General features: G+C 39.6%; 1 protein-coding gene across 3 annotated transcripts in view; it reads right to left on the minus strand.

Moving 5' to 3' along the window:
* The window catches only part of Adamts3 (ADAM metallopeptidase with thrombospondin type 1 motif 3), a 207,834-nt gene that overhangs the window by 142,301 nt on the left and 52,471 nt on the right, over positions 1–13,062 (minus strand). The gene's annotated exons all lie outside the window — the stretch shown is intronic.

The raw sequence follows: 13,062 nt of genomic DNA on the forward strand, positions 1-13,062 counted from the left end.
TTTCAGTGAAGAACACAGAGCAGATCACATCTCCATATAGTCTCAAGCCAAGATATGGAGAGCTGTGTAACTAGAGCAGATACTTAGGATTCCTGAGATAAGTACAAGGAAAGCCTAGAAACAAGAACAGAGTTTCACATCTGGAAATCTTAGTCTTGGAAAAGAAAAGAGTGCCACAATATAAACGGCAAATACATGAAGCAATAATGTTTTCATAAATATTCTGATATTCATACATTCTCAATTCCACTGCATTTGAGTTTTACTAAAGCCAAAATTCCATCCTCCATAGAAGAAAAGAGACCTATAAAAAACAAATTACATACTGATCATTTTTCTTCTGAAAATAAAAATCCAACCTCCGTTACTGTAGAATATATGCCAAAAAAGAAAGATCTGTGGCAAATATCTCTTAACACGCAAAGCTATTTACTGTAGGTTTGTAAAACACATAAAGGTACCTACACAATGCTTTGGACATAGACATAACTTGTTTCTGCTTCCAAAAATGGGGGGAGGGAGTTCTACTTTCATCACTGAATAGGCTAATTAATCTACCAGTACATGTTATAAATTACTGTAAATTTGGTTATCTGACAATACTATGTTGTCTCAATCTCAATATATACTTGAGGAAAGGTATCAAAATCAATTCCATTGAAGATAATCACTGCTTCTTTCACTGTGAAGTTTGGATGGGTTGTAACATGTAACAGAAAAGCCAGGAATGTGCCAAAAAGTGATCAAATGGGAATAAATAGTGAATATGCCACAAAAAACAGTAAAAATGAAGAATTAAATTGAATTATTTTATCCACAGATAAATCATTCTACAAGTTATCATAAGCTAAGTAACTCATAAAGGCCACTTAATAATTTGTTTCATGTTAAAAAAAATGGGTTGTTATTGCTGAAGACATCATACATTCTGGTTGCAGGATATGGAAAAACCAAGCTGGAATTGAGTTGGAAGCTTCCTCCCTGCTGGCTGGCTCTCACAGTACCAGAAGGTGTTATGCAGACTGCTGGGAAAGACAAGTCATCAACAGTCTTACCCAGATGTGCACCCTATGAAATACAATGATGACTTGTCAGGCAAGATGCGCTCACTGGAACAACAGTGACATGAATGTTACGGGGGTAACCAATGGCTTTTTGCTTGGAATTGAGAGCAGCTCCACAGGGAGGACCTCACGCCTTCTACTATGAACCTAGTTAAGAGCTTGTTTTGCTAATTATGTGTGTAGTTAAATTGCCTTCTAAATTCATTCATATATTTATAGCCACAGATTACAGTTGCTCTACATGTTCATTGGAGAAACCTCTTATTGCAGTAGACAGTAGATAATGCAGAGACTCTGAAGTTCTCAATGTGCTGAGAATACATGATGCTGAAATGCTAGGTCCAAAATGGGTTGCCATTCAAGGTTCTCTATCATCCAAGGTTCAAGAAACATTGAAGAAGAGTATACAAAAATAACGTATGAGCCATAAAAAGATGTCTTCTCAATATGGCATGGTTACCATACCTGTGAACTCACAGTGGCTGTGGTTACCTGCATGAAACCTGCACAACATTGGGCTCTTGAAAATCTCATCATAAAAGCAGGAGGGCCTTATGAGGTTCTGCCTCTCCCCAAGCAACTGTTGGCAGTTTGTGGCTACTGAGCGATAAGGTGGTAGGATGTCACTTCTTTTAATGATGTAGCCAATGAAGCCACCCTAATTCTCTCTCTCTCTCTCCGTCTCTCTCTCTCTCTCTCTCTCTCTCTCTCTCTCTCTCTCTCACACACACACACACACACACACACACACTACATGAAAGCACAAGAGGGACTTTTTAGGAAGAAAAATCTGTGGGGAGAAGTGAGGGTGATAAGAGAAGGCAACTGCATAGAAAATGACTAAAATTCATTATACACACGTATGAAACCATCAAAGAATAAAAAGAAAGTATGGGTCAGAAGCTACATGCAGTGACACACATAACTGCAATCCTAGGATTCAGGACTCAGGAGACTGAGACAACAGGCCTGAGTTCAAAGCTTGCACCACAGAGTAAGAACTTGCCTCAAAACACAAATTAAAAAGACTCAGATAAGCCAAAAGACCAGAAGTCAGTTTGACATACCTCAAATTCACCTGCAGTCCTTGACAATAATGTGTATTAGTAAGGGAGAGATTCCCACATAATTATCACAAGACACATATAATAGAAAATGAGAGCTGTGCCAAGACAGGCTCAAATAGGAATAAATGTTGGGTATTCCATATAAGCAACAGGGAAAATGAAGGGCAAAACAATGTCAGGTAGAAAGAAAAGGCCAGATCATCCCTGTAAGAGTAAGTGCCAGGTCATCATGTCTTTATATATCATAGGTCTGGTGTGGGAAAAACCCAGCATCTCAAAAATAGCAGTAGGTACATATTTAAAAAAATAAAAAGAAGAGTACACTCTCTTTATTTACAGTGCCAAGAACAGGTCAGTCAAGGAAGACAAGAAAAGGACAACAGCTGCAGTTCAGCCACAGACACGGAGGAATACTCAAGACCAACACAGCCATGTTCACTCCAGGCTAGGTAGAGCATCTAGACTGCCACTTTCTCAGGGGGTGTTTAGAGAGTCTCTCAATGCTTCTCTGTAAGAAATCCAAGTAATGACAGAGGGGCTTCCTACCAGGGAGTAACTAGCCCTTCCTGCCTCTATTGTGTTGTCAATAGGATCACATAGAAGATAAACAGTCTCAAACCGAGACACCCTCTCCCCACTGGGGTGGTTTAATGGTAAGTGGGTTGTTGGGACTTTCATCATTGCTCAATGAGACCAGCTTTCAGTGGAGGTCAAACATGGTTATGGTGAAGGTATGGAGAGCTGAACTCCTACTCTACACATCTGCAATGAAAAGTGGCTGTCCTTAGGTATGACTAGTAGCCAAAAGCTTCATCTAGCTGTGACAAGGCAGCCCTTTCCCTCACTCCATCCGTCACAGCAAAGCCGGGGGGGAGGAGGGGGGGCGTGGGGAATCCAATTAAAACAGATTTCAGAAAGATCCAAAATATCACAACACATAAAAAATCCAAATTTCAATTTAAAAAAAAAAATCACTCATCACAGCAAAAGCTTGGAAAATGCCAAACTAAACTGAAAAAAAGACAACGGATACTGACGATGAGATGACTGGAGTTATCTGATAAAGATTTGAGAATAAATATGGGGGAAATATGTTCCAATCGATTACAGTCTTTAAAAAAAGAAGAGGGGGAGAAAGAGAAACTTCAATCAGAAAATGGGAAAAGTCATGAACACATTTTCACATGTCTAGAGGAGCTATGACTGTGAAATATGCACCGACAAGGCCACTTGTCACCAGGAAAATCCAAGCTGAATGAACATAGGGCAATCTTCCGCCTATCAGAAGGGCCACCCAGGGATGGAGACACTCAGTATTGGCGAAAGTGCTCACACATATGCCAAAGGGGCTGTAAAGCAAAATGCCCATCTGGGAAGAGTGGGCTGACTTCCTAAGCTAAGGAGGCAAGAAGCATGTAACCAGGAACTTCACAAATAATTGGAAGAATTACAGTCTTAAAAAACTACTCATGAAGGTTCAAATTGGGTACTTGGAACAACCAAAAATAGGTAAGTATCAGGTAAATGGTCACAGAAGGCCTATAACATCCCTTGTCAGAAGACTCGTTGGCAAGGAAACGGGGCAAACTACTGATGGACCCACCCCCTTGATGACTATTTAATCGAGTACATAATTTTCCTTTACACAGGAAAATTCTCTTTCCTTTCTTGCCCTCCAAGTCCCACATATACATCTTTGCTCTCTTTCAAATTCACAACCCACTTTTCCATTATTGTTGCTTATACATATATGTTTTTCATATATACATATATATACATACCTAACATATGTATATATTTCTAAACATACATACATATATATATCTAACACACAGTCTTCTCAGTCTTATGCATAATGTGTATATTTTCAGGGCCAGCCATTCAGTATTGGACAACCAATTGGTGTGGTCTTCCCTAGAGAAGAGTATTTCCCTTACTCTCAGCATTCCTATAGGGTTGAGCCCTCAGGAGCTTTCCCCATTCACTTTAGTATGTCTAGTGTTGTTCTTGTTTGGGGCATGTTTAGGCAGCCATCTTTGGCACACTTAGTTGAATACTCACACTTTGGACTTCTTACTCCAGTGTTCACTGGGAGATGTTACAGCATGCAAAATAAATCCATTTTGTGGACTGTCACAACCAAGGCAACCGGATCTCATCTTTTGTCTCACAGACTAGAACAATTTGGTCCTTTCCAACCTTTAGTGTGTGCTGTATGCTGGTTCCCTGATGGATACTAACCCTCACAACCATTGCAATGCCAGGCACAGGCATGAAAAAGTGATGTCACCTCCAGGATTCAAATGCTACCCACTCCAGAGGACTTACTTGTTCCACCTCCAGAACACATACAGCAGACCCAGAGACCATGGAGTATGCTAGATGTCCATAATTTTATTTTAGTTGCACTGACATTTCTATAAGGAGAAATCATCAACACTGAGGTTTGTTTTAAAGTCCAGGATATGGGAGAACAGTGATACTTTCTTATGCCCTTTTCCTCAGTTTCTAACAATGATAGCTAGGATTTGATACAGTTGGGTTTAAAATACCTCAAAAAACATCCAAATCCATGAGCATTCAGGTGCATATCAGGAAACTTTCCTAGGTTGATACCATAACTTGAAAATTCAAAACCTATAGAGGTTTCTTCTTAGCACCTAGTATGTCTCCCAGGTGTAAATCCAGTCCCCATTTTTGGCAGCTTTCCAAACCTGTATATTGGGATCATGCCAGGCTTGCAAAGGAATTTTATCAGAGGCTAAACTGGGGTCCCAACTGAGAAAAGACTTCCTTCCTACAGAATCCACAAATTCCATATAGAAGCAAGGCAAAGCTGTTGGAATTGCTCTACCTTAAAAATGACTGTAAAAACAGAGACTCATGTTGTGGGAGTGGCTATAAACACAGTGCCATAAAACCACAAGTAAATCTCTATCATAGTTAAAAAAAATTGGAATATGTGAAGTTCAAGCATCATTGGCTCCTTATTTTTCTAACTTAATCATAGTATCTGTCATATGTCAGAGAGCTACAGACAGACACTTCTGGGGAACTTGGAGAACCCTTCCCCCTCCTCTTGCATTCACAGAAAGGCTAGAGTTGAAGAGGCATCCCAAACTTTTAATATAATGTTATGCCAAATATTAGAAATAATTAATGAGAAGTCAGCCTTGTGGCACTGGGAATGTCAGTATCATTCATGTTTCAATAAGAAGAAAAGACACCAAGAATCAAACCATCTGATGCTGGGGAAGATGAAGGATGGAGGGGACTTCCATAGGAAGCACTCAGAAGTGAAGGCAGGAAGATCACTGAAGACCAAGACCAGCCTTGCAACATTAGCAAAGGCCACTGTCATACAAGGGGAAGAGGAGTTGGAGCTTCTAAAAATGCCTGCAGGGAGAAAAACAAAACTTTTGTTTTCAGAGGAAGAAACTGTATGTATAAGAATATGTTTTGGGCTGTGGTGGCCCATGCCTTTAATCCCAGCACTCGGGAGGCAGAGGCAGGCAGATCACTGTGAATTCGAGGCCAGGCTGGACTGACAGCCTCCAAAACAATACAGAGAAACCATGTCTCGTACAACCAAAAAAAAAAAAAAAAAAAAAAAAAGAATGTTTTGATGGGAATATATGATGAACAAAACTCTTACTCCAGCTACTATACAGTTATCTGTGGGAGAACACAAGCATATTTCCAAGAAAACAGACCCTTTTCTCACTTCTTTTCACCTCCCTCCCCTTCTCTATCTCATTTCCCCTTCTAATCCATAAAGTGTTTGCTCCTACTGTATGCACCCCTGCCACGATATTTCAAGCTTGTCAGAGGCCTAAAATACCGGATTTTGAACTACAGTTTATAATCTAAATAAACCTTTTTACCTTTATAAGTCAACTGTCATAGGTATTTCATTATAAGGTAGAGCTGGTTGATACATACATACAAACATACATACACACACACACACACACATACATATCAAATAAAGTGTAAGAAACAACAAAGTGCTCCAGTGCCTGGGGACTGCCACAAGCCTCCCCTCTTGGCAGGAACCTACTCACCCCAGATTTCTGGTCTTCTTTTCCACCAACAGGACCAGACCAGGTAAACTGCGCCCTGTATCCGGGCCTGCCTTCAAGTGCCTGGGGAATGCCTGGGGACTGCCACAGAGTTTCCCCTCCCGGTGGGAGCCTAGGCAACCCAGTTTCCTGGTCTTCTTCTCCACCCACTGACCAGTGCCTGGGGACCACCAGTGACACTTCCCTTCCAGTAGGAGCCTAAGTACCCCAGGTTCCTGGTCTTCTCCACCCACGGGACCAGGCAATTCGGGCTCTGTTTCTGGGCCCATGCTCCAGTGCTTGGGGACTGCCACTGAGTCTCCCCTCCCGGTGGGAGCCTATGCACCCCAGATTCCGGGTCTTCTTCTCCACCCATGGGACCAGGACGAGGACCAGGAAGAGGAGAATTACCATAATATTGGACTTCATTGCACTACTTAAAGGGAACTCTGGTCCCCTAACTACCAGGCCAGTAAGAGGCTCTTTCTGCACCCACTAGAAGAAGGGATGGGAAGGAAACAATACAAAAACACACTCAGCAACAGAAAAGCAAATATGACACCACCAGATTCTAGAGACTCCACACCAGCAACACTCCAACATTCCAACGCAAATAAAGCAGAAGAGAATGGCCTTAAAAACAATTTCATGAAAATGATGGAGGTCCTAAAAGAGGATATGGGAAAATCCCTCAAAGAAATGAAAGGAAAAAAAACAAAAACAGGAAGAAATGGAAGACAAAGCAAACCAAAAAATACAAGAAATGGAAGAAAAAACAAACCAAAAAAATGCAACAAATGGACGAAAAGACAAAGCAAAAATTGCAAAAACAATGCAAACAGTGCAATGGTTGGAAACTGAAATAGAGACAATAAAAAAAACCACAATCTGAAGGAAGGCTGGAAATAGAAAAGCTGGGCAAATGGTCAGGTACTACAGTTGCAAGCATAACCAACAGCATAACCAATGGAAGAGAGAATCTCAGGCGTTGAAGATACACTAGGAGAAATTGATTCATCAACCAAAGAAAATCTTAAGTCCAACAAATCCCTAACACAAAACTCCAGGAAATATGGGACAACATGAAAAGGCCAAACCTAAAAATAATAGGTATAGAACGTGAAGAAAACCACCTAAAAGGAGCAAAATCACAGAAGAAAACTTTCCCAACCTAAAGGAAGACATGCCAAGGAAGGCACAAGAAGCTTACAGAACACCAAATAGAGTGGACCACAAAAAAGTACCCTCATCACATAATAATCAAGTCAAGATCCCAAACATACAGAATAAAAAAAGAAGATTAAGAGCAGCTAAGGAAAAAGGTCAAGTAACATATAAAGGCAAACCTATCAGAATTACACCTGACTTATCCATGGAAACTTGAAAGCCAGAAGGTCCTGGATAGATATTCTACCAACACTAAGAGACCATGGATGCCAGCCCAGACTACTATACCCAGCAAAGCTTTCAATCTCTATAGATGGAGAAAATAAGATATTCCATGACAAAACTAGATTCAAACAATACATATCCACTAACCCAGACCTATAGAAAGTTCTGGAAGGAAAACTCCAACCTAAGGGAGTTAACTACAACCAGAAAAACATAGGTATTAAATAATCCCACCTTACCAACAGCCAAAAGAAAAAAAAGGGTGGAATTCCACACATAATTCCACCAAAAACAAGCATTACAAATCAAAGAAGAATGAGCAAGCAATGGTCATTAAGATCTCTCAATATTAATGGTCTTAACTCGCCCATAAAAAGACACAGGCTAACCGAATGAATATGAAGACAGAACCCATCCTTCTGCTGCATACAAGAAACACACCCCAGCCTCAAAGACAGAAATTACCATTATCTCAGAATTAAAGGTTAGGAAAAGATTTTCCGATCAAATGGATCCAAGAAACAAGCGGGGATAGCAATCCTAATATCTAACAAATTAGACTTTAAAATAAAATCAATCAAAAGAGATGAAGGAGATCATTACATACTCATCACAGGAGAAATCCACCAAGATGAAGTTTAAATTCTGAACATCTATGCCCCAAATACAAAGGCATCCACGTTCATAAAAGAAACATTACTAAAACTCAAATTACATATAAAGCCCCACACACTTACAGTGGGAGATTTCAACACCCCACTCTCACCACTAGACAGGAATACCAGACAGAAATTTAACAAAGTAGCAAAGGGATTAATAAAAGTTATGACCCAATTGGGATTAACAGACATCCATAGAACATTCCACCCAAATAAAGAATATACCTTCTTCTCAGGACCACATGGAACTTGGCAGCATATCAAACCTCAAGAGGTACAAAAAAATTGGAATAACTCCATGCATCTTATTAGACCACCATGCGTTAAAATTAGAATTCAACAACAACACAAATTGCAGAAAACCTACAAACTCATGGAATTGAATAATGCGCAACTGCACCATTCGTGGGTCAAAGAAGAAATAAAAAAGAAATTAAAAACTTCCTAGAATTCAATGACAATGAAGACACAACATACCCAAATCTATGGGACACTTTGAAGTGCTACGAGGGAAGTTCATAGCAATATGCGCCCACATGAAGAAACTGGAGAATAGTTACACTACAGAATTAACAGCTAAACTGAAAGCTCTAGAACACAAAGAAGCAAACTCTCCCAGGAGGAAATAATCAAACTGAGGGGTGAAATCAACAAATTAGAAACTTGGAAAACAATACAAAGAATCAATGCAACGAAGAGTTGATTCTTTGAGAAAAACAACAAGATACACAAACCTTTATCCAAACTTACCAAACGGCAGAGTGTGAACATGACAATTAATAAAACAAGAAACAAAAAGGGGGACATAACAACAGACACTGAGGAAATCCAGAGAATCATCAGGTCATACTTTGAAAACCTGTACTCCACAAAATTTGAAAATTTAAAGGAAATGAACAATTTTGTGGATAGCTATCACTTGCCAAAATTAAATCAGGAACAGATAAGCAATTTAAATAAACCTATAACCCCTATGGAAATAGAAGCAGTCATCAAAAGTCTCCCAACCAAAAAGAGCCCAGGTCCAGATGGCCACAGTGCAGAATTCTACCAGAAATTCAAAGAACACCTTATACCGATTCTTCTCAAAGTATTCCACACAATAGAAGCAGAAGGGGCTTTGCCAAACTCTTTATACGAGGCTTCAATAACCTTGATCCCCAAGCCACACAAAGACACAACTAAGAAAGGGAACTTCAGACCAATATCCCTCATGAACATTGATGCAAAAATACACAATGAAATACTGGCAAATTGGATCCAAGAACACATCAAAACAATCATTCAACACAATCAAGTAGGTTTCATCCCAGGGATGTAGAGATGATTCAACATACGAAAATCCATCAATGTAATCCACCATATAAATAAACTGAGAAACAAAATCACATGATCATCTCACTAGATGCTGAAAAAGTCTTTGACAAAATCCAACACCCCTTCATGATAAAGGTCTTGGAGAGATCTGGGATAACAGGAACATACCTAAATATAATAAAAGCTATATACAGAAAATCAACATCCAATATCAAAATAAATGGACAGAAACTCAATTCAATTCCTCTAAAATCAGGAACAAGACAAGGTTGTCCACTCTCTCCATACCTTTTCAATATTGTACTTGAAGTTCTAGCTAGAGCAATTCAACAACAAAAGAAGCTCAAGGGGATACAAATTGGAAAGGAAGAGGTCAAACTTTGACTATTTGCAGATCATATGATAGTTTATATAAGTGACCCAAAAAACTCTACCAGAGAACTCTTACAGCTGATTAACACCTTCAGCAATGTGGCAGGCTACAAGATCAACTCAAGAAAATCAGTAGTTCTACTATATACAGATGATAAAAGGGCTGAGAAAGAAATCAGAGAAACATCACCCTTCACAGCTGCCAAAACAACATAAAATACCTTTGGGAAATGCTAACCAAACAAATGAAAGACCTGTATCTCAATAACTTTGAGTCTTTAAAGAAAGAAATTAAAGAAGACATCAGAAAATGGAAAGATCTCCCTTGCTCTTGGATAAGTAAGATCAATGTAGTAAAAATGGCAATCTTGCCCAAAGCAATCTATAGATTCAATGCAATCTCCATTAAAATACCAGCACAATTCTTTACAGAACTTGAAAGAACAATAATCAACTTTGTATGGAGAAACAAAAGACCCAGCATAGCCAAAACAACCTTATTCAACAAAGCAACATCTGGAGGCATCACCATCCCTGACTTCAACCTCTATTATAGATCTGTAGTCCTGAAAGCAGCTTGGTATTGGCACAAAAATAGACAGGTAGACCAATGGAATCTAACTGAACACCCTGATATTAACCCATACATGTATGAACATCTGATCTTCGACAAAGAAGCTAAAAATATACAATGGAAAAAAGAAATCATCTTCAACAAATGGTGCTGGCATAACTGGATGCTGGCATGTAGAAGAATGCAGATAGATCCATGTCTATGGCCATGCACAAAACTTAAGTCCAAATGGATCAAAGACCTCAACATAAATCCAACCACACTGAACCTCTTACAAGAGAAAGTGGGTGTTACCCTTGAATGAATTGGTACAGGAGACTGCTTCCTAAACATAACATCAATAGCACAGACACTGAGGTCAACAATTAATAAATGGGATCTCCTAAAACTGAGAAGCTTCTGTAAGGCAAAGGACACAGTCAGCAAGACAAAAAGGCAGCCCACAGAATGTGAAAAGATATTCACTAACCCCACATCTGATAAAGGGCTGATCTCCAAAATCTACAAAGAACTCAAAGAAGCAAGTCTCCAAAACACCAAAGGATCCAATTAAAAAGTAGGCTATAGAACCAAACAGAGAGTTTTCAATAGAGGAGTCTAAAATGGCTGAGAGGCACTTGAGAAAGTAAGTGCTCAACATCCCTAGCCATCCGGGAAATGCAAATCAAAAAAACTCTGAGATATCATATCACTCCTGTCAGAATGACTAAAATAAAAAACATCAGTGACATTTTATGCTGGAGAGGATGTGGAGAAAGGGAAATACTCCTCCAGGGCTGGTGAGAGTGCCAACTCGTTCAGCCATTTTGGAATCAGTATGGAGATTCCTCAGAAAAATGGGAATCAGCCTATCACAAGACCCAGCAATTCCACTCTTAGGCATATATCCAAAAGATGCACATTCATACAACAAGGACATCTGTTCCACTATGTTCATAGCAGCATTATTTGTAATAGTCAGAACCTGGAAGCAACCTAGATGCCCTTCAACCGAAGAGAGGATAGAAAAAAATGTGGTACATTTACACAATGGAGTACTATTCAGCAGAAAAAACAATGGAATCCTGAAATTTGCAGGCAAATAGATGGCACTAGAAGAAACCATCCTGAGTAAGGTAACCCAGTCACAAAAAGACAAACATGGTATGTACTCTCTCATATTTGGATTTTAGACATAGATCTGGGGAGTGCCAGTCTACAATCCCATGGCCAGAGAGTCTGGGAAACAGAACCTTCAACCAGTGACTGATGGAAGCAGAAGCAGACTCCCACAGCTAAATACTTAGCTGAACTCAAGGAACCCATTGACAATGAGGGAGCACTAATAAGCAAAGCGGTTAAGACTGAGCTAGTTTAACCCCCAGAAATAGCTGACCTGAACAAGTGGTAGCTCTTGAATCCCAGACTGATGGCTGGGAATCCAGCATGGGACTGATCAAGACACTCTGAATGTGGGTGTCAGTGAGGTGGACTAGGCAACCTATGGGGCCTTGGGTAGTAGATCAGTATTTATCCTTGGCATACAAATGGATGTTGGGTGCCCATCCTACAATGAGAGATGCACTCTCACTCTGGACTCTTGGGGGAGGGTCTAGGTCCTGCCCTGGATGAAATGACAGACTATGGACATCCCCATGGAGGACCTCATCCTCCCTGGTGAAACGAGGAGGTATGGGGGGGCAGCTGGTTGGAGGGTGTGGGAGGAGGGGAAGAAAAGGGAAAGGGATGTGAGATTGACGTTGTGAAGCAACCTTGTTTCTAATTTAAATTTAAATTTAAAAATAAAAAAAAAGAAACAACAAAGTGGAAACAGAGTCTGCCAACCACTTTAGAGTGTATTATTTTTTTTGTCTGTAGTCTGAACTGCAGTGAGAAACATCTTACCATTAATACAATATAAAACTACATCTAAAATAACAGATGGATAAATTAACAGTGAATGTAGAATTTTAATAGTATTGTAGATGTCTTTATTTATAGTAAGTAAAATTCTGGATCAGAAGCTGAATAGTATCCCAGCAGGAGAATCTTATTCCAGTAGGTCACTTTCCTGCTAGCAGATAAGAATAGTCATTCAAGTCAATAAAAATTCTACTCAGACAAAATGTGAGAACATGTTTTTCACTTGAAAAAAAACCACACAAGCTGCTTTATCACCATTCCCAAACTAATTTTTGATATCAAGCTGACCTTGGCATCTGTCATTATATTCTATAATAATATATCTCCTAGAGTGCTCTAACAGTGCCTTAATTTTGTTTCTTTGATGGAAAAAGAAGCAGTCTATAATGTAACACTCAATGTCAACTGTTCAGTAGTGAATGAACAGAAAAAGGGGCAGAAAATATCCAAAACCAGTGTGTAAATATATATATATACATACACACACACACACACACACACACACACACACACGTGTAGGTGTGCCCATCTGCCTATGTGAATGTGCACATATAGAGATTCAGGTGTAGAGTACTCAAGCCAATTCTCTCACTTTCTAAGGAGCTGGCAAAGGACCACAGAAGTCTACGGAAGGCCTTTTGTGTTCATCAATCT

The sequence above is a fragment of the Mesocricetus auratus genome, unplaced genomic scaffold (genome assembly GCF_017639785.1).
Source record: "Mesocricetus auratus isolate SY011 unplaced genomic scaffold, BCM_Maur_2.0 Super-Scaffold_100006, whole genome shotgun sequence".
Lineage (NCBI taxonomy): Eukaryota > Metazoa > Chordata > Mammalia > Rodentia > Cricetidae > Mesocricetus > Mesocricetus auratus.